Source organism: Trichosurus vulpecula, chromosome 2, assembly GCF_011100635.1.
Source record: "Trichosurus vulpecula isolate mTriVul1 chromosome 2, mTriVul1.pri, whole genome shotgun sequence".
Taxonomy (NCBI): domain Eukaryota; kingdom Metazoa; phylum Chordata; class Mammalia; order Diprotodontia; family Phalangeridae; genus Trichosurus; species Trichosurus vulpecula.
Genome location: NC_050574.1, coordinates 150362383 through 150388831, shown reverse-complemented (window position 1 = coordinate 150388831; position 26449 = coordinate 150362383). Strand labels below are relative to the sequence as shown.

Sequence of the window (26449 nt, the reverse complement as noted above, 5' to 3'; positions counted from 1 at the left end):
TATTTTCATTCATTTATTTGTTCATTCATTCATAAATCAATATTTAGTAAAACCTAATCTGAACAGAGCACTGGAAAGACATAAAATTTAGATAAGACTCAGTCCCTAATTTCATGAAGCATACAGTCCTCCTCCCACTTGTTCTCTCTCTCTCTCTCTCTCTCTCTCTCTCTCTCTCTCTCTCCTTTTCCCTCCCTGTCTTTTTCCCTCTTGCTTTCCCCATCCCCCTGCCTCCCTTTCTCCCCGCTCTACACACACACACACACACACACACAGATGCAGTATATATGTGTGTCTGTAATTAGATGTTTATATATATACATTTGTGATTAGCACATAAGAGAGGTACAAAGTGCTATATATGTTTTAGAGATGAGGGTGAGGCAATTTCAAAAGCCGTCCTGAAGTAGGTAGCATTTGAGGACAGATATGGTTTCAGCAGATCAAAATGAAAGGGTCTTTATAGAACAGAAAATGGAATGAGGTAAGGAAAGACGGAGGGATTTGTGCCCAGGAAGGAACACTATAATAAGAGTGAGAAAAGAATATCAATAAAATTATAACTACATCATCTCTACCTTGGACAAACAGAACAGAAATCACTAGAGACAATTTCATTCCTAGACAGGTATAAAGGTTTGGGATGAACCATACTCTACCCTCTTGTTCTTACCTATTTTCTTTGAGTAAAGTCTGGTTTAAATTACATGATGGTCAACATTAGAAAGGTGAATATTACTGAAGTGGTAGAGTCAAAGAAGAAAATGTCATAAAACTGCAATATCATTATTTAATAAATATAATTGATGGATGTAAAATTAGCATATTAAAAAGTGATCTCATATGCAAATGTGAATACAAAATTAAAAAGAAATACTTTATGGGGGCAGGGTATGTGAAATCAAATGCTTGATGGTAAAGAACAATCCAAAAGCTAAATTAACAACTGTTAGTATTTATACAGTAATTTCAGGTATTCAAAACACTTTACATACATTTACCCAGTTAATCTTCACAACAGCCCTGTTTGGTTGGTGTTGATACTATCTCCATTTTATAGATGAGAAAACTGAGTCACAGAGTAGTAAATAATTTGTCCAGCGTCAAACAGCTTGAACTCAGGTCTTTCTGATTCTAAGTCTTGGGCTCAATCCATGTCACCACCAAGCTATAATTGAAAATGTCATCCTTTTAGTGAAATCTTTAAAATAGTGAGCTTACTTGGATGTTGTGATTGTATAATAGGAAAATATTTCTCTATATATGTTAATATTTGATTCATAATTTTATTACTATTTTATTGCTAATTTATTGTTTTAATAAAATATTTTAAAATATGTCACATGTTTATGAAATATTTGCTTAGATGACTGACTAATTAAAAGGGACTAAATACTCAACTATAGAAGCTAGGTGGTACAGTGGAAAGAATCTTGGGCTTAGACTCAGGAAGACCTGAGTTCAAATCCAGCCTCAGACACATACTAGCTGTGTGACCTTGGACAAGTCATTTAGCCCTGTTTGCCTCAGTTTCTTCATCTATAAAATGAGCTGGAGAAGGAAAGGACAAACCACTGCAATATCTTTGCCAATAAAATCCCAAATGGAGCCAAGGATAGTCAGACATGACTAAAACAACTGAACACAACAATAATATTACTTGGCTATACCCACAGTGTCAAAGACTAGCATTCCAGGATCGTCTTTGGGATAGAAAATGGAGGAGAAAGAGTTGTGTGTGCAGAAATTTAAAATTTAAATATTAAAATACAAATAAATGAAAAATATACAAATCAAAAAACTAATGGACTAAGTAAAATAAAACAAAACAATCTGACCTGAAGGTCTCTTCTGGAAAATTACAAAGTTCGGGTGATATGTTAAATGTTAATCTGTATGAAAAGGTTATCTGAATTGTGATGTCTCATCATTTTCAACTGAATCTGATAGGAATAAATGCTTAATGTAGCTCTTAAAACTTCTAACTTGGGCACAACATTAGTGAAAATCTGTTAGGTTAATCTTACCAAAACTCAGTTTGCATTTAGAGCGTTATTTGGTTTAAAAAAAATCACCAAATTAAGGTGATGGAGTGGTGCAGTGAAAAGAACATGTTATGGAATCAATAAAGTTAGATTCAATTTCAAATTTTATGTCGCCTATCAGAATGATCTTAAGCAGTTCATTTCTATTTCTTGGGCCTCAGTTTCCTAAGCTATAAAATGATACAATTGGACTGGACAGCCTCTGAAAATTTTTAAAGTCCTAAATCTATTTTGAAAATTTCCAAAATGTTTGCATTTTTATAGACTCCCCTGGTCATGCAAATCTATATTTTCATAAGAAAAACTAAAAAATACTCTAAGAAATGATTTTCTGTCATACCGTATTATTAAACTTAACACAGAGTAATCGGAAATGAAAGGACACTATAATTTAAATTTGTGATTTTGAGTTAATCACTTAAATTCTTCTTTAGTTCTCAAATTCCCCTATTATTATTATAAATTATAGCTAGAATTTATATAGCACCTACATATGCCAGGCACTGTACTAAGTACTTTTGTTTCACAGAATTTACATGCCTTGTTTCTTTTTTATGAAATTAATTTATTTAATACCTATATGCTCATTTGGTGTCATCAGAATAGTATGTGTTCATGCTGATGGAGTGGAAGCAAAGAGGAAAAAACAATTGAGCTGAATGCCTGGTATAAGGATCTGGCCTTTGTAACAACAACATTTTAATTACTTTAGACATAATAAAAATTAACTTTTTATAAGACTTCAAAGTTTTCAAGAATTTTTTTTTCCCATAGCAGCTTTTATTTTAGTTTTCTCTAAAAAGAGTACATTCCCCAAAATACACTTGTGCAAGATCCTCATTACAGTACTAAAAAGGTGCTAAAGCTTCTATAATTCCAGTAATTTTTAAAGGAGAATTTTCCTGTCCAGGATAATATGTTAATCTAAAAATTCAAGGCTACACCCAGCTTCAGATGAGTTGAGAATTGGCTAATACCTGAATTGGAGTGAATTATTTTATTGGCAAAGTTGTTTAATCTGGAAATTATGACTCAGCTGGGAATATTCATCTGTCAGTTATTCTTACTGTGATAGACTAGTCAAACTACTTTTCTGGCAACATCTGTAGCTCTTAGTTTGAAAAGTTCCTAAGCTTCATTTATTAATTTCCTAAATTGCTGTCTTCATGTTCCTTTGTTGTTTTTTTTTCTTTTCATAAGTTTCCAAGTATAATTCTTATCAAAAGCAGGAATCCTATTGTTCTATTGGAAATAACCATCCCAACAGTCCTCAGGTTTATGGATGTCCAGAGTGCAAATCTGGTGAGCCAAATGAGCCCCTTTGTCAGCCCAATGAGTCCCTTTCTCAGCCACTACAGCATAGTGGGGGAGTCTGGTCACAATTTAGTCCAACCAGAGTTAGGCCACCCAGCATGACAATGCTAAAGCTGCTTAACCACTGCTTGTGTCTTCCTTGAACTATAGTACAGTGAATTTGAGACGAATCAGTGCATCATTTCATTTGTCCTGATGGGCATTGATTGTGTCATATGTTAATGTCCACGTAACTGCAGAGAGATCAAGGGTAAGCAAACAGACACATCACAGGAGTCCTTGATGGCAGACCATCCAAGTAATGCTTCCCAGTTAAAGGTCAGTTCTAAGGCTAACTGAGGCCAATCAGCAATTCTTTTCATCAAAGGATAAATGACCATCAGAGATGATGATGCAGTTCCCAGCGTTATAGTGTACTCTAATAATTCAGACATAGGAATATACATAGTGCCAAGCTCAGGTGTCCTCCAAGGAAAACCTAGGAGTGCAAAGATGAAATATTCCTAGCAGCTACTGGTCAATTTGTTGTCATTGTAACTTTTTTATCCTAGTCCTAATTCCATACTTCATTAATGGTACAGCCAGCTCCCCACATCAGAATCATTCCTATGCTAAGAAGGGACAACATATGCCAGTCCGGAAAAAAGTCTGGCTCTGCTGTCAGGCCAATAGTCCAGGTACATGACAAATACAATAGCCATGTTCCAGTGGACTTGTCCAGGCTCATGAGGTGCAGGTAGGACTGCAGAGGGTGGGGTAGAAGACTGTGCTTCCAAGATGACTGCCATCAATAGGATCAGCTCAGAGAGCCTGTCTGGGCCCAGAGAAGGGTGGGGGAGGCAGCAGGGCATCCACGTGGTGTAGGCAGAATACATAGCAGCCACTACAATCCTGCTGGCAGCCCCAGGGCCCACCCTAGGCCAGCCTGCAAGACATTTTTAAATACATTACCTCAGTCAGTCTATCTCAAATAGTATAAAATATCATTTACTGTTATCTCTATTTAACACAGGAAGATATTGAGGCATAGAGAAGTTTTGTCCAGTGCCACAAAGGAGAGAGTGTTCTTTCTACTATGCTTGTGTGTTAACTGGTCTTAAGGCAACATCTGACCCTACAGAACAAAATGCTTCCCTGAAGGTTCACTTTCAAGAAGCTATATCCCCACATACATTAAACATATACAAGATTCTAAGAAAAAGAGGTAACCTTGTTTATAATTTATTGAGCATTGACATTTATGTGAGGTATGAAATATGTGGTCATTTTGATGAGGTCCCAAAGTAAGAATTTGCTATTGATGGTGAGTTTGTAGAGGTGGCTGTAGGTTAACTAGGGTTAACAGACAACACTGTACTAATTGCATTAAACCTCAGAATACTACAATACCTTCTCAACAAAATGTACAACAATGTAAAAGTTTATAGTCCTAACCATCTACACTAGTAAAAAAAAAAAGTGGATAGGGGGGCAGCTAGGTAGCACAGTGAGTAGAGCACCAGCCCTGGAGTCAGGAGGACATGAGTTCAACTCTGGCCTCAGACACTTGGCACACCTATTAGCAGTGTGACCTTGGGCAAGTCACTTAACCCCAATTGCCCTGCCTTCCCCCCTCTAAAAAAAAAAGTGGATGAAAAAACCATTACCCAGATTATGACATGAAGCTATACTGATAGCCCATTGAATGATTCTAATAAGTCCGTTTTCATATTATTTAGAGGCAGCTAAATGGTGCCATGGATAGTGCACTGGACGTTGAACCAGGATAACTGGAGTTCTGGCCTTAGATTCTTATTAGCTATGTGACCCTCCTCATCATTTAATTTCTGCTGCAGTTTTCTCAATTTTAAAATTGGAATTATAATAGCATCTACCTCCCAGGATTGTGAGGATCAAATAAGATAATATTTGTAAAGTGTATAGCATAGCACAGATACTGGCTCACAGTAGGTATTAAATAAATACTTGTTTCCTTCCTGCCTTACTTATTTTTTCTTTTAAATAGTATTTTATGAAAGACAATTTTAACACTTATTTTTTAAATGAAATTTTGAGTTCCAAATTTTCTCCTTAATATAGTAAGCAAATTGAAATAGGTTATATATGTGCAATCACATGAAACACATTTCTATATTAGTCATGATGTATAAGAAGAAACTCAATAAAAGCCCAAAAAAGTACAAAAAAGTAAAGAAAGTGAAAACAGTATACTTCAATATGCATTCAAACTCCATCAGTTCTTTCTCTGGAGGTAGATAGCATTTTCCATCATGAGTCTCCTGGAATTGTCTTGGATTACTCTATTGCTGAGAAGAGCTAAGTCATTCATAGTTGATCATCATGCAATTTTGCTCTTATTGTTGTGATGCTAATCAGTAATTAAAAACCTTCCCAACCCACTCAATAGACCTCAGGTGGGGCCAATTAAGGGAAGCTTGATTGAAGTTTGTAGGCAGGCCTATACTTACTAGGCACTAAGCCTCAGACCCACAACCTTTTGCTGATTGGGCATGAAGCCCTCGGGCCCTAAAAATGGCCCTAAGAATACCCAGAAGGTAGCCATTGAGAACTGAGATTTCAGAAGTCAGAAGTATGAATCAAGAATTCTTCTCCAAGGAGGAGAAGTAAGAACTCCAAGAAGACAGAGCTGCAGAAAAAGTGCAGAGTAGAGAGTGGAAACCAGGAAGCTGCAGAGACCAGAGAACTGAGAGGAGATACAGGCATGCTCATGGTCATCCTCGAGGTCATTAAACTTGCCTTGCTGATACAATTGTGTACAATGTTCTCCTGGTTCTGCTCACTTCACTTTGCATCTGTAAGGGCAAGCAAAATGGGACTTTTTGTTGTCTTTTGTTTTGGCATGCTTCTCAGCACTAAAGCAATCAAGTGCCTTTGACTGAGTGTTGCCTTTGTTTGTAGGAAGGCCCTGACCCTTTTGCTAATTAGGTCACAAGAGGTGTGAAGTACTCTGTCCCTGGAGAAGTGTATATATACTCTGAGGTTAGCATTTTCTTTGAGGTCTCTCTCACTGGAAGAGTGTCAAGTGATTTGACCAGAAGAGACTCTGGGTAGATGTTCAGGAGCCCCCCTGGCTTTGAAAACCCAGATGTTGGTGCTTCTCTCTCTGGTAACTGTATATGTATAGCTTTGGTCAGGCAGATAGAAGCCTGTCTGTTGATTTGTGTTATTTGCTCTGCTTATATTTTCTCTGTTTGTAATTTCTGTTTGTATTTGCTCTGAAGTACAGAGTGCTTAAATTTTCCCCTGAACTAAGTGAATGATATATGTATGTTTAATTAAAGTGAGATTGTAAACCCCTTAAAGTTGCTTTCCTTAGAAAAAGCTGTAGCAACAATTTGGCTAGCAGCTGCTGTGAGGGTGAAAGACCAACAAAAGCCCAACAACAAGAATGCTGCCAGCACAGGTTCTTTTGATCTGCTTTACTAAGGAAAGCAATGTTAAAGGGTTAACAATCTTACTTTAATCAAACATATACATATAAACTCACTTAGTTCAGGAGGAAAAGCAAGCAACCTGAACGTCAGAGAAAATGCAAACAAATTACAAACATACACAACATAAACAGACCAGATCACATTTCATAGTTAGCAAGAAACCATCAACATCTGGGTTCACGAGCCAGGGAGATCTTCACAACAGCTGGCCCAGAGTCACAGGCCACTACTCCAGTGGTTCAGAGCCCCAAGCAAACAGCTCTGTTCTCTCTTTTTATACCGTTTTTAGAGGTCATCAAACATCATCTGAGCTACCAGTACTTAGGCTCCTACTACTGGCTCTGGTCTTAGCAACTCTCCTTAGGGCCCTGGGGGCTTCGCACCCACATTGGCTTAGCACCTAGTAATTAGGGGTTTGGGCCTGGGGTTTAGCACCTAGTTAGACTCAATCAAAGACATTTAATTAATTTGGCATTCTAAAACAGTAAAAAAATTCCCACCTCAATTACCAATACAAAAGCAGATCAAAGAACCTGTACTAGCAGCCCTCCTGTGTGCTGGTCTTGTTGGTCTTTCACCTCCATAGCAGCTGCTAGCTACATTGTTGTTACAGCATTAGGTTATATAAGTTTTTCTAGGTTGTTCTGAAATCTGCCTGTCATTTCTTATAGTAGAATAGTATTCCATTACATTCATATACCCACAGCTTGTTTAGCAATTCCCCAAATGATGAACATGCCCTCAATTTCCAAATTTTGCCACCACAAAAAGAGCTTCTGTAAATGTTTTTGTACACTTAGGTCCCTTTCTCTTTTTTTATGATCTCTTTGTGATACGGACCTAATAGTGGTATTGCCAGATGAAAGGATATGCACAGTTTGGTTGACCTTTGGGCATTGTTCCAAATTGTTGTCCAGAATTGTTGGATCCATTCACAATTTCACCAACAGTGTATTAGTGTCCCAATTTTCCCACATGCTCTCCAACATTTATCATTTTTCTTTTCTGCCATATTAGCCAATCTGGGAAGTGTAAGATAGTACCTCAGAGTTGTTTTAATTTGCATTTCTCTAATCAATAGTGATTTAGAGATGCCTTACTTATATTTTGTTTGTGACAATGAGCTGGGTCCAGAACCAAGTAAAAGGTAGAGATCATGCCACATTACATTTGAGAAGTTTCATACTTCTTCCTATGATCCTAAACTGTTGGCTGCCATGAAATCCAATTTCTTTAACACCAACCTTCTCCCAATAAGACTATATAACTGTGAAAATTGTAACACCATGTTCTTGGAAGAATTAACAATGGGAATACATAGGCTGCAATCATTTACCAAGTATCAGAAGGATCATAAGAAATGGTGGAAAAGGTTTTGACGACATGTGCAAAGAAAATTATATGGATTAATCAATTAATAAGAATGACAGACAAATTTGGTTAGCCTAATTGAACACTGTTACCACTGTAATTTTAAAAGTTCCCAAAGGCCATCAGTACACCATAGTCCAGCTATAAAAGAAAGGCATGTATTAAAAGCAGTGGGGATGAGATGTTCAGATGTACAAGGTTTGCTACCTGTGGTGACAGCACTCAGACTGGTAAAATTATGGATCCACTGAGTTACAAAAATCTGGGTCTATTCATTACTTTTGCTTGTTTTGAATACTTTAAGGCAACAGTATTTTCTCTTTATAGATCCACTGCCTACTTCTTTGGCACTCTTTCTAATGATTTGTCAATCAATATATTGAGGGCAATTTGCTCCAGTGGTTTGGTAGTGTACTTTGTGTGGAACGGTTCTATAATAGCAGACATTAAGGCTACCTACAGCAGTTTTAAGATTTCAATAGTATAACCACTATGACAGGTCAATGAATAGAACACTTAATTTTTTTCCTTCAGAATGTCTATTATTTTAACTGAACCACTTGGATGAGTGGCTGAAATCTGAGATAAGAACATGTTCTACCTGGGTTCGATGAACACATTTATTCATCAAGTCCATATTCTAACACCCATTTTTCTGGATTCACCACAACTTGGTACTGTATAGATGCCAATATTTGATTCCTACAGGAATTCTTCATAAGAATATGACATTCAAATGATTTCAACTTAAGGGAAGATGGGTAAATTCAACCAGTTTTAGATGTCTTTGTACTTTAAGTTGCGTGAAAGACAATATTGCCATATAGCATTGAAATTCAGCTGAGTGGGTTTTACACATGGAGACCAAAAATGCTCATCCTGCCTAGAAATATATTCAAAGGCTTTCACTTTAATTATAACCCTGCCTAGGATTACATTTCATATGTCCTATATTTAAATTGAATTCACTTGAAAATGAGGAGGCATGATCCTTTGTTTAACTAAGGTGTACTACTGCATTTTCTTAAGGGGAAAAACCATAATGTGGTGACCTTTAAAACAAATCTCTTGGGTTTTTATTGAGGCAGTAAAAATATAGTACAGTATATAGCACAGGGCTTTCTACGAGGAATGGTACTCTTGTCTCCTACTCTAATAAAAAATTAAGGTTTACATATATCTTGAAAGAGTTTTGTGGATTTTTTTAAAGGACCCACAGATCCTAGAGTATATTTTATTTATACAGCAGCCAAATCTCTCCATGCTCTTTTTGACAGAATTCTAGCTATGCCTGGATAATATTGGTTCTAATTAAACATTCTGTCTTTCAGCTAGTGAAAAATGAGTTAATGGTAATATATTCATCTGGAGAAATCAGGGTTTACTCTCTCAAATCTGCTACTGATGATGGATTCTTCGTGATAATATGTCCATAGAGGTTAAGAAACAGGTATTGCTTGTTTTAGAGATACACTGAACCAACAGTACTTTTAAAGGCGTAATAAATATCTGAAATGGTAAAATTTTCAAATCCCTGCCTGTTAGTATGTCTTTAATTGATTTAACCCTCTTGAAGGACTTGGAACTTATACACTAAACAGAGAAGGAAGGAATACTGCTGTGGTTGAAGATACGTATAGTATTTATGTCATGCTCTCTTGTTAATGAGTCCTTTGAGAATAGTTCTATTTTTAAAGGTACAATGCCTGTCTATCACCGGCATTTTTGCCTATGTTAATGAACAGTCCTATGGGGCATCAGTCCCTCCTGAGGAACAGGTAATCCTATTATCATTAATAAGTTACACAGAAAACACCAGAAGTAGAATATTCTCTCCTCTTTAATAACAAAACCTATGCATTTTTCAGAAAAGAGAATTCATTACCCAAAAAACTAACATCCACAAATTAAAAGTCATATGTAATTGACTTAAGACTAATGCGATAAAACAGATGTATGTGGTGTGTGTGTGCGGGGGGTGGGGGGGATGTCTGTTAGGGGGTTGGATTATAAAAGGAGAAGCCTCTTCTGGAGAAATAGATCTATCTCTTCTTCCCTCCCCATTCCTTATTCCTTCTGAGTCTCATTCCCTCTCTCCCCACAATAAGATACCATGTGATTTAGGAAGTACAGAATCTCACAGTTAGAAGACAACACAGAGACCATGGGGTCAAATCCACACTGGAAAAGGAGCCCCCTGTACCACACACCTAACAAGTTATCACCCAGTCCTTACTTCAACATCTCCAAGGATGAGGAAATCAATTTATATCATTATCATGATTTTTCCTTTTGTCAAGTTGACCAGGGCCATGAGCGATGTCTGTGTATATCTTCCCAGAATTTGATCTGTGACATTAGTGCTGCAGAAGTAGGATCAGAAAAGGTACACCAATTGACACATATACCCACTCATTCACCTCACATTCCTTTTCACCCTTCACCCCCACCTCTGTGACTCATGCCCAATACTACTAGTTCATTAACTTTACTGGATGAGCAATGATTCTGGGACAGTCATTGCAATGTCTCTCATAATCATCTATCACGACCTTGCAGTGCAAACAAAACATATTAGAATGCCCTTTTATTTTAAAAATTTTAAAGAAATGTTCTCCCAAAGTACATTTTTCTCCCGAACATATTCACCTATATGCATAATATTCCAATTGCTTATGGTTCCCCTAAGTAGAAATAGATCTGAAAATATATATTTGAATTATTTATTTATAATGAAAACTTTAGTGCTTTTGCTTTATTTTCATTTCTGTTTTGTTTGTTTGTTTTTAAGCCTGTATAGAAAAAGCACACATTATTATCTGGGAGAGTTTGCCCTTCTTCCCAACTCCTCCAGTGAATTATTGTGTGGTCTTCAGTATACTATCTTCAGTATTTAAAAGACTTACCCAAACTGTGAGATCTTTTTCCCAGTTAAATGCCAGGAATTTTCCCCTCTGTAAACACTGACCTAGCTGGAGAAGAGAAAGCCAAGGGAAAAGAGTGTCAGTGTGATTACTTTTGACAGAACTTCCATTCTGATCATGGCTTGCAAAATAGGGACATTAAGTTCAATTTCTGTTAAATGTATTATTTGGGGGGAAATGTCATAGAAATTTAGAGTTTTTATATTTGTCCACTTATACAATGTCAAAACTAATAACTTCAAAGCAAACAATATAATAAAACACTTCCTTAGGCTAATTCTATTTGAACTTCTTTGTTTTCCCCTTCAAATTCCCCCCACCTTCATTTTACAAATTTTTACTATATTGAATGCCAGCATCCTTCCCATAGAAACATATGTTATATCCTTTTTACTGTATTCCTGCATTCTACTCAGCTCATTATAAACACTTTAACTGAAATATAATAGGTAAGATTTACCACATGTCTCAGAAAGGAAATGCTACTTTTATAACTATATTTTTATAGCTAAAAGAATACCCCAAAGGGCTTGCATTGAAGAACTATATGTATCTCCCATTTCCATTTTGAAATTGCAATCTGGACGCTGGAGGGTGGATACCAATCAGTATATACTTTTCAACATTCTGTTAGGGAAATGAGCCCTTGTCAAAACATAGCTGAGGTAGGTGAGGAAGCCACCCTGTGGAGAGAGGAGACCCTATGGCTTGAATTACCAAGACATGGTCAGTCTTTCTTCCCCACACAATAAAGAACTCAGGAGGGCATGAGCCATCATTTTGTGCTATCTATCATTACATCTATAAAATTAATCCCTACTCAACCATCTGTAATCATATAATCCAGGAGTCAGAGACATAGAATTCATTGCTATAAGGTGTCCAACTTTCTATCTGTAAAATCAGCACTTGAACGGAATCCATTATGAACTCTATGCTCCAGGAAAACTGGCAAAGTCTTAAAAGGCATTCTCTCTCTCATATTTCTTTGGCTCTTGGGGAGGAGTAGGTTCAAAATTTAACTCAGGTACCACATTGCATACTTCCCATCAAACTCTTGTCCTTACATGGCATGCCCACCATTTGAATCTTCATCTCAGCTTCACTGGCCTAGGTCCAGAAAGTCACATCTTACTCCTTGGGGCATCAATCCCTGACTGACTACAAAACCTCATCTGGACTTCTTTTTCTTGATTCCTGTGGTTCACCCTTTTTTTTTTAATCTTTCAAAACTCACAAGGTAAGAACATTGCATTCCTTTTACCTAAAATGTGAAAAAAAAAATGCAACCTCGAAGGAGCAAGGCCCATTTCTCTATAGCCCTGTGACATCCATGGGGAGAAGATCTTAAGGCCTATTCCCTTAGCTTGTCTTACCAGGTAGTATATAAATTTAGCAGCTGAAAGAACAGGGGCAGGAGAGTCATGGCAGAAGCTCAGCAGCCAGTCAAAGATTTTCCTATTCACCACATGGTTAGTGACTGAGACTAGTGTAACAACAATGCTGCTTGCCGCTACTGTGGCTGTGTAAGACCAACAACACCAGCACACAGAAAGGCTGCTAGCACAGATTCTTTGATCCGCTTTTCTAAGGAAAGCAACTCTAAGGGATTAACAATCTCACTTCAATCAAACATACATATATCATTCACTTATTTCAGGGGGAAAAGATAGCACCTTGAACTTCAGAGCAAATACAAACAGAAATTACAAACAGAAAATATCAACAGATGAAATAACACAAGCCAGTAGACAGACTTCTAGCTTTCTGTCCAATATCTCAGTACATAGTTACCAGGGAAGCACCAACATCTAGGTTTTCAAGCTGCGGGGCTCCTTAATAACGGCTACCCAGAGTCTTGTCTGGTCAAATCACACAAAACTCTTCCAGTGAGTGAGAAGTCTCAAACAAAATGCTAACCTTTGAGTTTATATACCCTGTTCAGAGTCAAAGGGCATCACAACCATGCAACTCAAACCTATGTGAACTAGGCTTTCTTGTTTCTTAAGCAGATCATCAAAGACTCTTGATTTAATCAAAGGCCAGACTCTTCAAAGGCACTTGATTACCTAAGAGCTACAAAACAGAAAACAGTAAAAAAAAAAAAAAAAAAAAAAAGTCCCACTTTAATTGCCATAACACCTTTAAAAAAACTCTTCATAGAATACCTGGAATGCAGACTTATTGATTTCTCTTTCACTTCTTCAAAATGTCTCATAAGGAAATCAACCCCAATGCATTTTGGGAAATGAGATGCCAGTAAAAGTAGTTAAGGGAGGTAGGAAGGATTATTCTTTGTACCCTGGGATTTAAAGATCCATTCAGATCCATTAACAAGGAAAATCTTGTTAAAGGAGCAGCTACACGGCAGAGTTGATAGAGCACCAGATTTGCAGTCAGGAAGATCTGAGTTCAAATCCAGCCCCTGACATGACAACATGGAGGGGAGACAAGGAGAGGTGGCAGTGGAGTATGTCACCTATGTGCCAATGTCACCTATGTCACCCATCTACCAGTGCCACTTGTGACAGCAATTTCCACATGTCACCCATGTAATACAACTACAAATGCCACCTATGTCCCCTGAATGGAAATTTTACCTTTATCAATTATCTGTACATGTCACCTCTCTACAAACACCAACAATGGGCTAATGTCAGTCATGTCACCTATGAGTCTATGTCATCTATGTGCCAATGTCACCTATCCACAAATATGACCTCTGCAAATGCCACCCTTGTCACCTATCTGCCAATGGCACCTTTGTCACCCATCTGCCAATACCAGTGGGAGGGGTGTATGCAGGGGATGAAACTGCAAATAAAGCTCCTTCAGAGGAATTGAACAGAGGCCAAAATGGGTCTGCCTTTCCCTAGGTGGCATGTACCTGGGTGTTAGGGGTGGAGCTGTGGGTATTTGGAGTGTTCATGCTTATGTGTAAGACTAGAGAGAGAGACAGACAAGAGAAAGCGTGTGACCTTCAGAGGTGTCCTGAAGTAGAATGGGCTGCCTGAAGACAGAGTGGGTTTTCCCTCCCTGGAGGTCAGGACAATCAGACAAGGAAAGAAGGAAAGAACAAATATACTCTTTCTCTCTCTCTCTCTCTCTCTCTCTCTCTGTGTATATATATATATATATATATATATATATATATATATATATATATATGTGTGTGTGTGTGTGTGTGTGTGTGTGTGCGTGTGTGTGTAAGTGCATACACACATACATATATACACATAAATACAAACACACACATATATGCATATATACTGTGTATATTTAGATGTATACTATATCTATATATGTATATATATAATTGTATGTATGCAATATGCAACAAATATACAACAAAATTATCATGTAAATTTTTTTCTTCCCTCCCCTGACCCTAAAGATGGCTACCATTAGATATGAATAGGTATATATGTAAAATTGTTCTATACATATGTATATATATATATATATATATAATTATCAAAATGTAGTTACCCTGTTTATCTCTTTTAATTATATCTAATTTAGCCATAACTTTGTTCGAGATCATAATTTTAGCTCTACCTTTTTTTGCATCACCTAAAGCATAATAAATTCTACTCCAATCCTCCATTTTAACTCTGTGTTTAACTCTCATTTTCTTGTAAACAACATATTGTTGGATTCTGATTTTTAATCCATTCTGCAATCCATTTCTGTTTTATGGATGAGTTCATCCCATTCACATAGGCTATTTGTGAATTTCTCCCTATCTTATTTTTAATCATTATTTTCCTTCTCAGCCTCTTTTTTCACCCTATCCCAGTTACCTTATCTCCCTCTACCTTCTAATTCCTTATTTTACCCTCTCCTCTAAAACTCTCTCCTTATCTATTTACCCCACCCTTCTAATCTTAATCCTCCCTTCTAAAAGTCCCTCCCCCACCCTATCCCCCAGTTTTCTCACCGTTATAGAAGTTCTGAAGACATCTAAATCTCTTCTGATATATATGTTGTTTCCTCTTCAACCCATATGAGAGTAAGGTACTAATACTATCAGCCCTCAACCCTTACCTGCTTCCTCCATATAATTTCTCCTTTTAACCTTTTCCTAGTCTTTATTTTCATAGCCCTTTATTTTAACTGTGTGTGTCTTTCTGTTTAAAGTATCTCTCAAGTAAATAACATATTGTTGGATTCTGGTTTCTTATCCATTCTATTTATTTCTATCTTATGAGTGAGTTCATCCCATTCACATTAACAGTTATGATTACTGTGTATTTCTTTATTCAATTTCTTTTGTTTATCTTTCTCTCTCTCTTTGCCTTGTACCTCCTCAAAAGCCTATGTATGTGTATATGTGTATGTGTGTATATATATGCATATATGTGTATATGTACATATACACACATATACATATATATATACACATTTATACATGTGTATAAAATGTATATGTATGTGTGTATTTCCATCTTTAAACCAATTCAGATGAGAATGAGGCTCGAGCATTACTAGCCATCCCACTTTCCCCTCTACTGTAAAAACTTCCTTGCACACTTCTTTTATGTGAAATAATTTTCCCCATTCTTCTTCTCTTTTCCCCCTTCTCAAACTGCATCACACTTTCTCATGCCTCTTTTGTTTTAAGATCATCCGAACATAATCAACTCATACACGTGCCCTCTGTCTATGTATACTCCTTCTAACTATCCTAATAATGCTAGAGTTCCTAGGAGTCACATGCATCATCTTCACATGTAGGGATGTAAATAGCTTATCTGTATTGATTTCCTTATGATTTCTCTTTCATATTTTTGTTTGTTTTGTTTTGTTTTTGTAGTTTCTCCTAAATCTTTTGTTTGAATGTCAGATTTTCTATTCTAGGTCCTCCCTTGCATCAAATATCATTTTTCCCTCCTGAAGGATTATACTTGGTTTGGCTGCGTAGGTTATTCTTGGTTATATTCCTAGGTCCTTTGCCTTCAGGAATATTAAATTCTAAGCACTCAGCTCTTTTAAGATGAAAGCTGTGGATCATGTGTGATCCTAACTGTGGCTCCACAATATTTGAATTGTTTCTTCCTGACTGTTTGCAATATTTTCTCTTTGACCTGAGATCTTTGGAATTAGGCTATAATATTCCTTGTAGGTTTCATTTTGGAATCCCAGGAGGTGATTGGTAGATTCTTTCAATTTGTATTTTTCTCTCTTGTCCTAGAAGAGCATGGCAGTTTTTGTTGATAATTTCTTGAAAGGTGATATCCAGGCTCTTTTTTTGATTATGGATTTCAGGCAATGCAATAATTCTTATATTATCTCTCCTGTATTTATTTTCCAGATCAGTTTTTTTTCCAAATGAGATATTCACATTTTCTTCTTTTTTTTTCATTCTTTTAACTTAATTTATTGTTTCTTACTCTCATGAAGTCATAAGCATCCACTTGCCCAATTATAATATTTAAGGAATTATTTTCTTCAGTGAGCTTTTGTCCCTCTATTGCCATTTGGCCAATTCTGTTGTTTGTTTTTTTAAGGAATTCCTTTCTTCAGTGAAATTTTGTGCCTCCTTACCAAGTTATTACTTTTCTTTTCATAATTTTCTTGCACCACTCTCATTATCTTTCCCATTTTTTCCTGTTACTTATCTCTCTCTCTTTTTTAATTTTTTCTCTCTTTTTTTAATGCTTCCAGGAATTATTTTTGGGCTTATGTCCAATTATTTTTTTTTCTTTGAAGCATTACTAGAAGTTGTTTTCACTTTGTTTTCTTCTTCTGAGTTTGTTTCTTCGTCTTCCCTGCCACTATTAGTAACTTTGGTTATACTCGTTTTTTTTGTAGTTTGCTAATTTTTTCCAGCCTATTTCTTGAACTTTATGTTAGAGTTAGTCTCTGCTTACCTAAGGATGGGCTAGCATTATGCCAAGCTTCAGGTTATTTTTTCACTGTTATTTCAGAACTAGTTCTGGTAATCTGCAAGTTTTCAATGCTTTCAGGATGATGTGATCTGAGGAGAGGTGTAGTCACTACTCTTCTGGTCTGTGCTCTAGTCTTTACCTAGGAGTGGCCCCTGTTCTCTCCTGAAGCTGTAGGTGCTAGCACTTCTGGCCCTGCAACTGTGACCAAGTGTTCTGCTTTCCTGCAGCCCCAAACACTCCTCTCCATCCTGGAATTTTGGCCAATAATTCTACTCTTCTGTAGGTGGAAGTCCTAATGTTCCTCTCTGCCTTGGAACTGTAACCTGGAACTGTGACCCAAACCTGAGTATAGGTAGTATAGCTGACAAACAGTGCTAGGTCTTGCTCCCAGTGCCTGTAATCTGTTTCTGACCAGTTATCAGACCTCCTTACCATTCCTGGCCTGGGAGCTCCCAAATGTCCTGCTGTTTTTGCTGTTCTTGCCACCACCAAGGCCCAATGCTGCTTTTGCCAGATTGTGAGCTACAGGATGTCACAGACCCCTCTTTCCAACCTCCTAAGTTTTCTTAGGCTGAAAAAAGTGTCTCACCCTCACCTCTTATTGACTCTGCTGCTCTAGGATTCAATTTGAGGTTTCTTTAAAGTTGTTCGGAGGCGAATGTTAGAAGAGCTTGGATGGGTTGCTACCTCTACTCCACCATCTTGGCTTCATCTTTACTCACTTCTCATACTCTCTTCCTTCAACTCCCCCAGTGTCATCATATAGTGCTTGGAGATTCTGTGAAGACTTGGTGGAGAAACTCAGCTCACACTTTTACCCACCCTGGCCACCTTAAATAAAGCTAAGAGCAAGTCAGTTAAAGCCCACGTCCTGTCTAGGTAAACCTAACAAAGGATTTCAAAGGCCTGTCTTTCCTGTTTCATCCTTCCTTCATTAACCAAATATTAATGTCAAGATGTAAATTTTAAGCCTTGCAAGCAACCTTATGAATCAGAAAGGTTTTGAAGGTCCTAGGTGCATCAGATGGAAATGATTGGCAGCAGGGGAAGTCTGCATTGGAAGATGGCACAGGTGAAGGCTCTGGACTTAAAGGAGTATGGTTTAAATCCTGGATCTACCACCTCTGTGTTGTTAGACAATTCACTGACCTTCTCTAGGCCTCCATTCCTTATTTAAAAAAATTAGGAACTTAGGTTAAATGGCCTCAAACATTTTCTTTGACCTCTAAATCTATTGTTACTTAGGTTTGCTCTGAGCTCACTCTGCAAGCTGTTACGTTCCTCTAACCCAGTTCTTCAGTATCATGAGGGCTTGAAAGAATTTCTGTTCTATGCCGTCAGATAGAGTCCCTGTAAATAGTGTACATCTAATTTTAGGGATCCAGTTTCTTTCATCACAGTCCCATCTAACACATTTTTTGTTTTTTTTTTTTTACAAAGAAATATTTGCATTTACATGCATGATTCATTACCATACATTGACAACTTTCCTTCTAACTCATTTGGCTCCAAACATGAGCCAAAACATAAGCTTCAAGTAAACCTCGCTGGGGACTGAAGTGAGGCATCAAAAAAACAAAAACAAATATGAAAAAGAGAGCCTAACCCCCTCGTTAGAGTTTAGGGTGCCCTCAAGACTCAGTCTGGTCCATATTGCTTGTATCAGCTCAGAAGAAAAGAGCCCCTCAATCTTTTAGGCCCACCAGAGATTCCAATTGTTTTACTCCCAAGAAAGTCTAATCTCCTTTCAGATAATGCTAATTGCTAGGAAGTACTTCTTTAAATGAAACTGAAATCTGCCTCCTATGCAAACTACTAAACTTAATCCCTCTTCCAAGTGACAGCCCTTTAAATATTTAAAAATAGCTATCTTTCCCCCATTGCCTTCTATCCTCCAGGCTAAACATCAGCTGTATCTTCAATGGAGCTATCTTATTAACATTTTCTCTCAAATAAAGTGCTTCAAAGTGGAGGCTTCACAGAAGTGATAATACAAGTTAGGTGTTAACAGATGAAAATAATATCAACAGGTCAAAGTGCTTAGGGTTGTATTCAGAAGTGTGCTAGAGCCAGGTCAAACAGACTCCTGGGAGTTTATTGTTAAATTATACCTGAGAAATCACCAAATGCTACAAATCAGTTTTTGATTTATGATTTGTTTATTTCTAGAATTGAGAAGGGCAGCTAAGTGGTGTAGTGGATGGAATGCTGGGCCTGGAATCAGGAAGACCCATCTTCATGAGTTTAAATCCAGCCTCAGACATTTATTAACTGTGTAACTCTGGGCAAGTCATTTAATCCTGTTGCCTTAGTTTCTTCATTTGTAAAATGAGATGGAGAAGAAAATGGCAAACCACTCTATTATCTTTGCCAAGTGTTTCACAGGTAATACCAACTGCCAATTATTATACAGGTGGAGACACTGGCACAGATTCACTCTTGATCGGAGCAGATAGGAAGACAGAAACCGAAACAAAATAAGGGGTTAAATAAGCTAATTGTATACTAGTCTAGTCCTCTAAAAGGGGTGTCTGATAATAGAAGCACCAACTCCTACAGCTTCCCTACAACACTTCTCACAGGGGTGGGTGAGAACAGTAGTAGCTACAACTCCTACAGGTCCACCAAGCCTCAGTGGGGACCAGTTGGGGCAAGCATAGATTCCCCCCCCCCAAGCCTTGATGGGGACCAATCAAGGCTGGCACATGCATTCCTCTATGCATCACCCAAATCCCAAATCTCCATTTACTGACCGGTGCCCAACAGAAAAAGAAAGCATCTTGCCAACATTAAGCTCCCAGATTAACTTGAACAATATCATCATTCGATGCAAGTGTAGTAAAATATTACTTATGTCATCCCTATATCTCACTGTGCAAGCATGGTGGAGATGTTTACAAGTCATGAGCCTGGGAAATATTATCTGACACCTGGGAACTAAAGATTGTTATGGCCATGGATCCTGAGAACTAAACTCTAAGCAAGAATAACAAAATCCTCCTCACTTACACCAAGAAAACCCTAAGTGGCATCACAAAGAATCAGACATGACTGAAATGACCAAACAACAACAAAAGGACTTGAGAAAGTGATGGAGAAAATGTTAACCATGCAAATTAAAGTTACAAGTCTGTCATGCATACATTTCCACTTGCCCCGATTCCCCCAGAGATTTCTTTCTTAAACATTTACTAGCACACTCCTGAGTGTATTCTAGGCACATAGAACAACATAAGTATGGAAAGTGAGGGATGAATTTTGACATTGCTGAGTAGGTTTGCTAAAGTGTAGAGTATATAAAAGAAAGTAATGTGAGACAAAAAATGCAGGGGGGAAAACATTGTATTTGTAATCAAAAGGCCTGGGGTTTGAACCCAGGCTCAATCTCTTAATGGATTTGTGACCTTGGTCAAATCATTTCACTTTGCTAGGCCTCACTTTACTTATCGCTAAGATGAGGAGGTTAAATTTGGTCACTAAGGTCCATTTCAGTTTCAATATTTTGTGATTTTGATCTTTGTCTTTTCTTTTAGAATCCCTTATGCCATCACCTAATATCCTCACTATCTGTCCCCTGAGGTTTCTATATGAGCCATGGCAGGCCCCCAGATGTCCTTGGGCCTACTTTAGAAAACACTACTTTGTCACGCCAAACATTATACAGGGAAGATGAGATTTTGGAACCTCCTGGGATTTTCAAAGCCACAGAGATGAGAATCAATAACAAGATCTCTCAAAGCAGAAACACATTTATAAAATATGCCCAGGTGCTATAAATATAATAAATAAATAAAAATAGAAGCTCAGTTCCTACCTGGGTAAAAGAAGAAGGAATAGAATGAGATTCATCACAGCCAGTGACCAAACCTAAAAGGAAAAAAAGGGTGGAATTTTTAGTGGGACAGACACAAAATATAGGTAAAATAAACAGAAAATGAGAAAACAGGTGGAAGATGGGTACACTTGCTCTTGATGGAAAGCTTATTTCAGTCTGATAAATTGGAGAAATTGTTGAAAAACAGTTCAATAAAAAAAAGAATGACCTCTTGTAATGCTTCCCCAGTCTGAAAGACCTACTGTTATGCTGACCAAGTAACAATCTAGAAAGTTAAAGATGCCTGAGGACAGTTTTAACAGAATCACACAATTTCTCTACATTTCTGATGAAGTTTTGAGAAAGACTACATGTAGTACTATTTATCCAACTTCACTATTTCCTAATCAATTTTTTGACATTGTCTACTACATGTCTTGACATGCACTATCTGAGCTCAGACAATGGTAAATTTCTGGATTGGGAGACCTAAATGCAAGATGTGTGGAAGGACACATCCTCCATCTCTCTTAACTAAAATAGGCAGGCTCTATTATATGTCTTGTCATTCCACAACAAGTATTTATTGAGCACCTCCTGGGCAGAATGCTGTACTTGGCACTGAAATGTGGAAATCTAGACTATGCCAAGCATAAGGAGAAAATAGAGCCTGCCAGTTAAATGAAAGCAAAGCAAACTTTCTAGACAATGAGTAGTTAACAATCTCGTGCTACATAAACATATTAGCAAGGGATGTGAATTTTCCATAGGTTGGTTGTCCTTCATAAAGGAAAATGATGTTGCTGACCCATCAGAAATAGAGAATATATTTTGAGTTGCATTTCAAGTCATAGTGATAAATTGCCATGGCTCTTGTCTGTCCACATTTAAGTCCAGTGGCAGGCCTTTCTAAGTTAGTTGGTGAGAATTAAAGTATAGTCTGCAACTATGGGGTAAGGATTCTCTGTATAAATAACTAAAATTTCCATAGTATTTTATGGTTAAAAAATTCTCTTCAACAATTCTGAGGAAACTGAGACTCAAAAATTTGTCCATGATCATACACAAAGTAAGTGGAAGACCTTGAATTCAAGTTTTGCATTCTTGACACTAAACATTACTGGCTCTCATGTAATGTTAAAATGTTAATTGAATAGCTGTCAAACCCAAACACTGGCATGATTGATTTTATTATCTAATTATCTGAGGAAGAAAGATTGAGGGAGTGGGGAGGAGGGGGAAAGAAGAGTGGAAAGAGAGGAGATGCATAAGAAGGAAAGGGAAAGAGGGAGGGACAGAGAAAGAGATAAAGAGACAGATACGGAAAGACACACAGAAAGAGACAGGCAGAGAAAGACATAGAAAGACAGAGATGGAGAGACAGTTGGAAACAGAAGAGTAAGAGAGGCAGAGAGACAAGGGTAGGGGTTTTGATGAACTCTTTGGGCTCCAATTCCTGAGAAAGTAGAACCAGGAATAATTTTGTAGAGTCTCTAACAAAAATCACTGTCTCATGCCTACACCCAGGGTATGCCAGTATCCATCACATTTTGCTTCCCACAAAAGGATGTTCATGGAAGAATTCAGGATAATGTGTATGAAATATAGATATCTTTTCCTTGTAGAAAAGGTTTATACCCAAACTCAGTCAATAATGGGAAAAAACAGTTCTATTCCCAACTGTGAAGAGGATCAATCAACCTTATTCTCTTCTGAGTCCTACCTTCTCTAGAAGCCTGAACAGTACATAGGACTTCACTTTCATTTCTCCTTGGTGCAGATAGTTCTCTAGTGCACTGTCCTCCATCTTTCAGCTCCAGCCCTAGGCTATATTGCTTCAAGGTGACCTGTTCTCTCCATGTCTTCCCTTTATGTCTCATGGAGTACCTTTCATGCAAAGCAGATCTACTCAAACATACATGCATATACACATACATACATATGCATGCACGCATATATACATATACATACATATATAGCTATACCTATACACATGTGTGTATGTGTGCGTGTGTGTGCATGCACGTGTGCAAGTGTGCGTGTGTGTCTCTGTGTGCCTGTATCTGTGTCCTGGAGCTTTTCTTCCCATCATCAAGGAAAAAGGGTATTACAGATTTTTATTAGTATATGCCTCTCACATGTATAATAGCTAGATTTGTGCATATCGTGTTTCCTTAAAACATGTCTATGTGACATGGGAAACTTCATTTGTGGCAGTAGCAATATGTTATCCACTGCTGAGAACCAAAGCTATGGATTTACATGGACAACATTAAATCTTAATGGTTTCCTAACACATCTCTTTCTTTGGATAATGCCCCTATTTTTTTTTTAATCCAAAGGCAATTTTATTAAAATTGTGCGTTTCTTCTTTTCTTTGAGAGAGATATTTTACTTTAAAATTCAATGTACAATACTGGCCTAATGACTGGAACTATAGGTGACTATTTAAGCAAACATTATCAGGTTCATGTTTTCAAGAATCTGAACTTTTATTAATTGGAGAAGATTAATAATGTTCTCATTTAAGGTTGAGTTTTAATAGGTTTTTAATGAAAGCAACAGCATCTCATGAAAAGCTGGTCTGTTTGTATAAAAAAACTGAAGGATAACATATTTCAATGTAATAAATAACCATAAGTAGAATGCCAGTAGCACATAGTCCATAAGTAATATGCTTTTCTCTTGAAAATATGAGAATCTGGCTAATGCTTTGGTCTCCATAATTAAATAAAAGAGATCTTTAGGTCCCATGAGGAACTTAGAATAATGAGACATTGAATCTAGGACAGCCTTTACTATACAGGGTGTTCCTAAAGTCTGGACACATAGGCAAAAATGCATATTTTCAAGAAACAAAATGATTGAAATTTTCAACAACATTTTACTTAATTGGAATATTAACAAATAACATCTTCAACTTCAAATAACATCATATGATTTCATATTCATATTCTAAGAGTGAATGTCCTAAAATTGATGGCAATGTGGAGTTATTGCATTGAGTTCACGTGAATCTTCCAAAATGCATTGACCTTTGCATCACAAATGACAGAAATCATAATGAAGATGTTATTTGTTAATATTCTAAATAAATATAAAATGTTGTTGAAAATTTCATTTCTTGAAAATATGCATTTTTGCCTATGTGTCCAGACTTTAGGAATAACCTGCATTTCCTTCATTGTTATTCATTGTCTCTTCCTACTCCTCATTCCAGGAAGTAATCTGCAGATTTTGTGAAGGAACTCTTTTCATCTAAGAGGCTAGACTCAGGGCTACTTGATACTCTTCATCTGTTGACTCTTCTGTTTGTACATGTTACCATGGAACACATATTTTTATATTTCACACTCAGGTTTGATTGAAAACTCTGTCCTGCAGGGGAGCAAAATCTTATATGTATGATTGTTTATTATCTGTCTGACATCTTAGGTCTTCTGTTTTTCTGCAATTAGATGTCTCCCACTTCTCTTAAATAAAATGCCAAGTTATAGTAGAATGTAAGTTATTCCTAATGGATTTTAAATTCAAAAGGATGTGTGTGTGTGTGTGTGTGTGTGTGGTTGTAACTTAACATAGTGCCTTGATTGTTGTATTAGATTGAAAGTCCAAGAGGGGATCCCCAGTTAAGTGAATTAGCATGATTCAATCAAGCATCATTAATTTTAATCATGAGGAAATCTAGGAAAAGAAAAGGAATACAGAACTTATTAAACATTTAGCCTTGCTAAGATTATTTCTCACCTTGTTAAAGAGAAACATCAAAGCCAAAAAAAAAGTCTTTATCACCAGAGGGCAATGAGGAATTTTATGCAGTTTGTAGGGAAACTTATCAATGCTGGAACAAAATTCTAATCTAAGGGTGCCAATGAAGATCAAGGAAAATGCTTTGCCTAACTCCTACTGAGAACTCAATAAATGTAATTTCCAAGGTCAACTACCACAGCATGGGAATAGGAAATTAAATGAACACCAATATAGCAATGCAAATAAAAATTCAAGAAAGTGAAAGATGATTTAGGAACTGAAATGGAAACAATTACCTTAATTATGTAAGATTTGTGGGAAAAACTATTTGTATTTTGTATATTTGTAATAAATGGAGTAAAGGGAATGAAAGGAAGGAAAGCCCCAGAAATATATATTGCTACGAATACTTAATAAGGATTATGTATGGTTTTCTTTCTAGTGCCAAACATTTTGAGATTTACAATTTATACTGTGAAAGTTATAATGGATCTAAGTACATTATATAAATTCTCCCCAAGATACTCACATCCTCCAGGAAGCATAGATGTAACCACAAGGTAGGTATAAGAAGTGCCTTTCAGGGTCTTATTTTTGAAGAAAAACAAATCTAGTTCAGTTTTGCAGTGTCTCTTGCCCAAGATTTGAGCCAAATACCCTTCCCCAATGTCTTTCCTACAATTGAAATTGCATGTTATGGATGAAGAATAAATGAACTGGTAAGATAGGATCTTTTCCTCTTTAAAAAATTTTTTAAAAATATTTTATAATAAAAAGAGAGGTGGAAGAAGAGAGGAGGCACTCTTGGGGAAAATGTAAACTTTTTTTGTTTATTTCAATTAAGCTCAAGTCTTCTATGAAATCAAGGAGGCTTGGATTTATCCACACAAATAAGACACCATCTGCATGATGTGATTTCAAAAATCCTGGAAAAGTACCTTGCCACTCAAAATATCTCCCAATCAGTTTATTCATATCTGCAATTCCTTTAAAGAAGAACCAACTTTTCTTTCCACATTTTGAAGTAAGCTACAACATGTTCTTAACTTAAACTTACACTAAGATGTGGCAATGGAGACTAACACTGCTTACTTCACAGTTTTGTTCAGGACTAACCATAGCTAAAAATTCCTGACTACATGTGACTTTTAGCAAGTTGCTCAACTCTGATCCTCTATTCCCTTATCTTTAAAATGAAAGGTTTAAATAAATCATCCATAAGGACACTCACAACTAAAAATCTCCGGTCTTCGAAAATTCAATAAATCCAGCTTTATGGTGAAGATACGTAATATATGTTAAGTATTTTGAAAATCTGAAAGCACTATGCAATCCTAGCTATTGTTGTTATTATTACAATTATTAATCACAAATCAGAGCGTGACCACAGTTGATGCAGCTCCAGGGAAAAGTGTTAGAGAATTCAATTCAGTTCAGTTCAGTTTAACAAATATTTGTTAGTACCCAACTATTCCTAAGAAACTAAAATTTAGTCCAAGGAACATAAGTCCTCCTGCCATGCACATGTGATTTGAACCAAACTTTCCTCCTGGAAACAGTTACATTAAATAAACCACAATTTATTTTATTTTTACCCCTCATCCTCAAAAGTCACTGGAACATCAATCTGGATCCCTTATCTCACCTGCTATTTATCTTCATTTGAAAATCACATACAAAGCCCAAGATTCAAAATATGTAGCAATAAATTTCCATTTCAAAAAAGCCTAAGTAATAAATATTATGCATTGTGTTGAGAGCTCTCCATCCTTCCCTTGCTTCCTTATAAGTTTTCTTTTGTTCTCTGTTGTGCACTTTTTAGTTTGTTCTTTTTTCCCCCTTCTTCCCTGCCCTGCCACAGGCTACAATTAAGAATGGACATATT

At 36.8% G+C, this 26449-nt stretch overlaps 1 pseudogene; it reads right to left on the bottom strand.

Moving 5' to 3' along the window:
* Nucleotides 1-3187: 3187 nt before the first annotated feature.
* On the bottom strand, nt 3188-22694 carry LOC118836782 (annotated as a pseudogene).
* Nucleotides 22695-26449: the final 3755 nt, after the last annotated feature.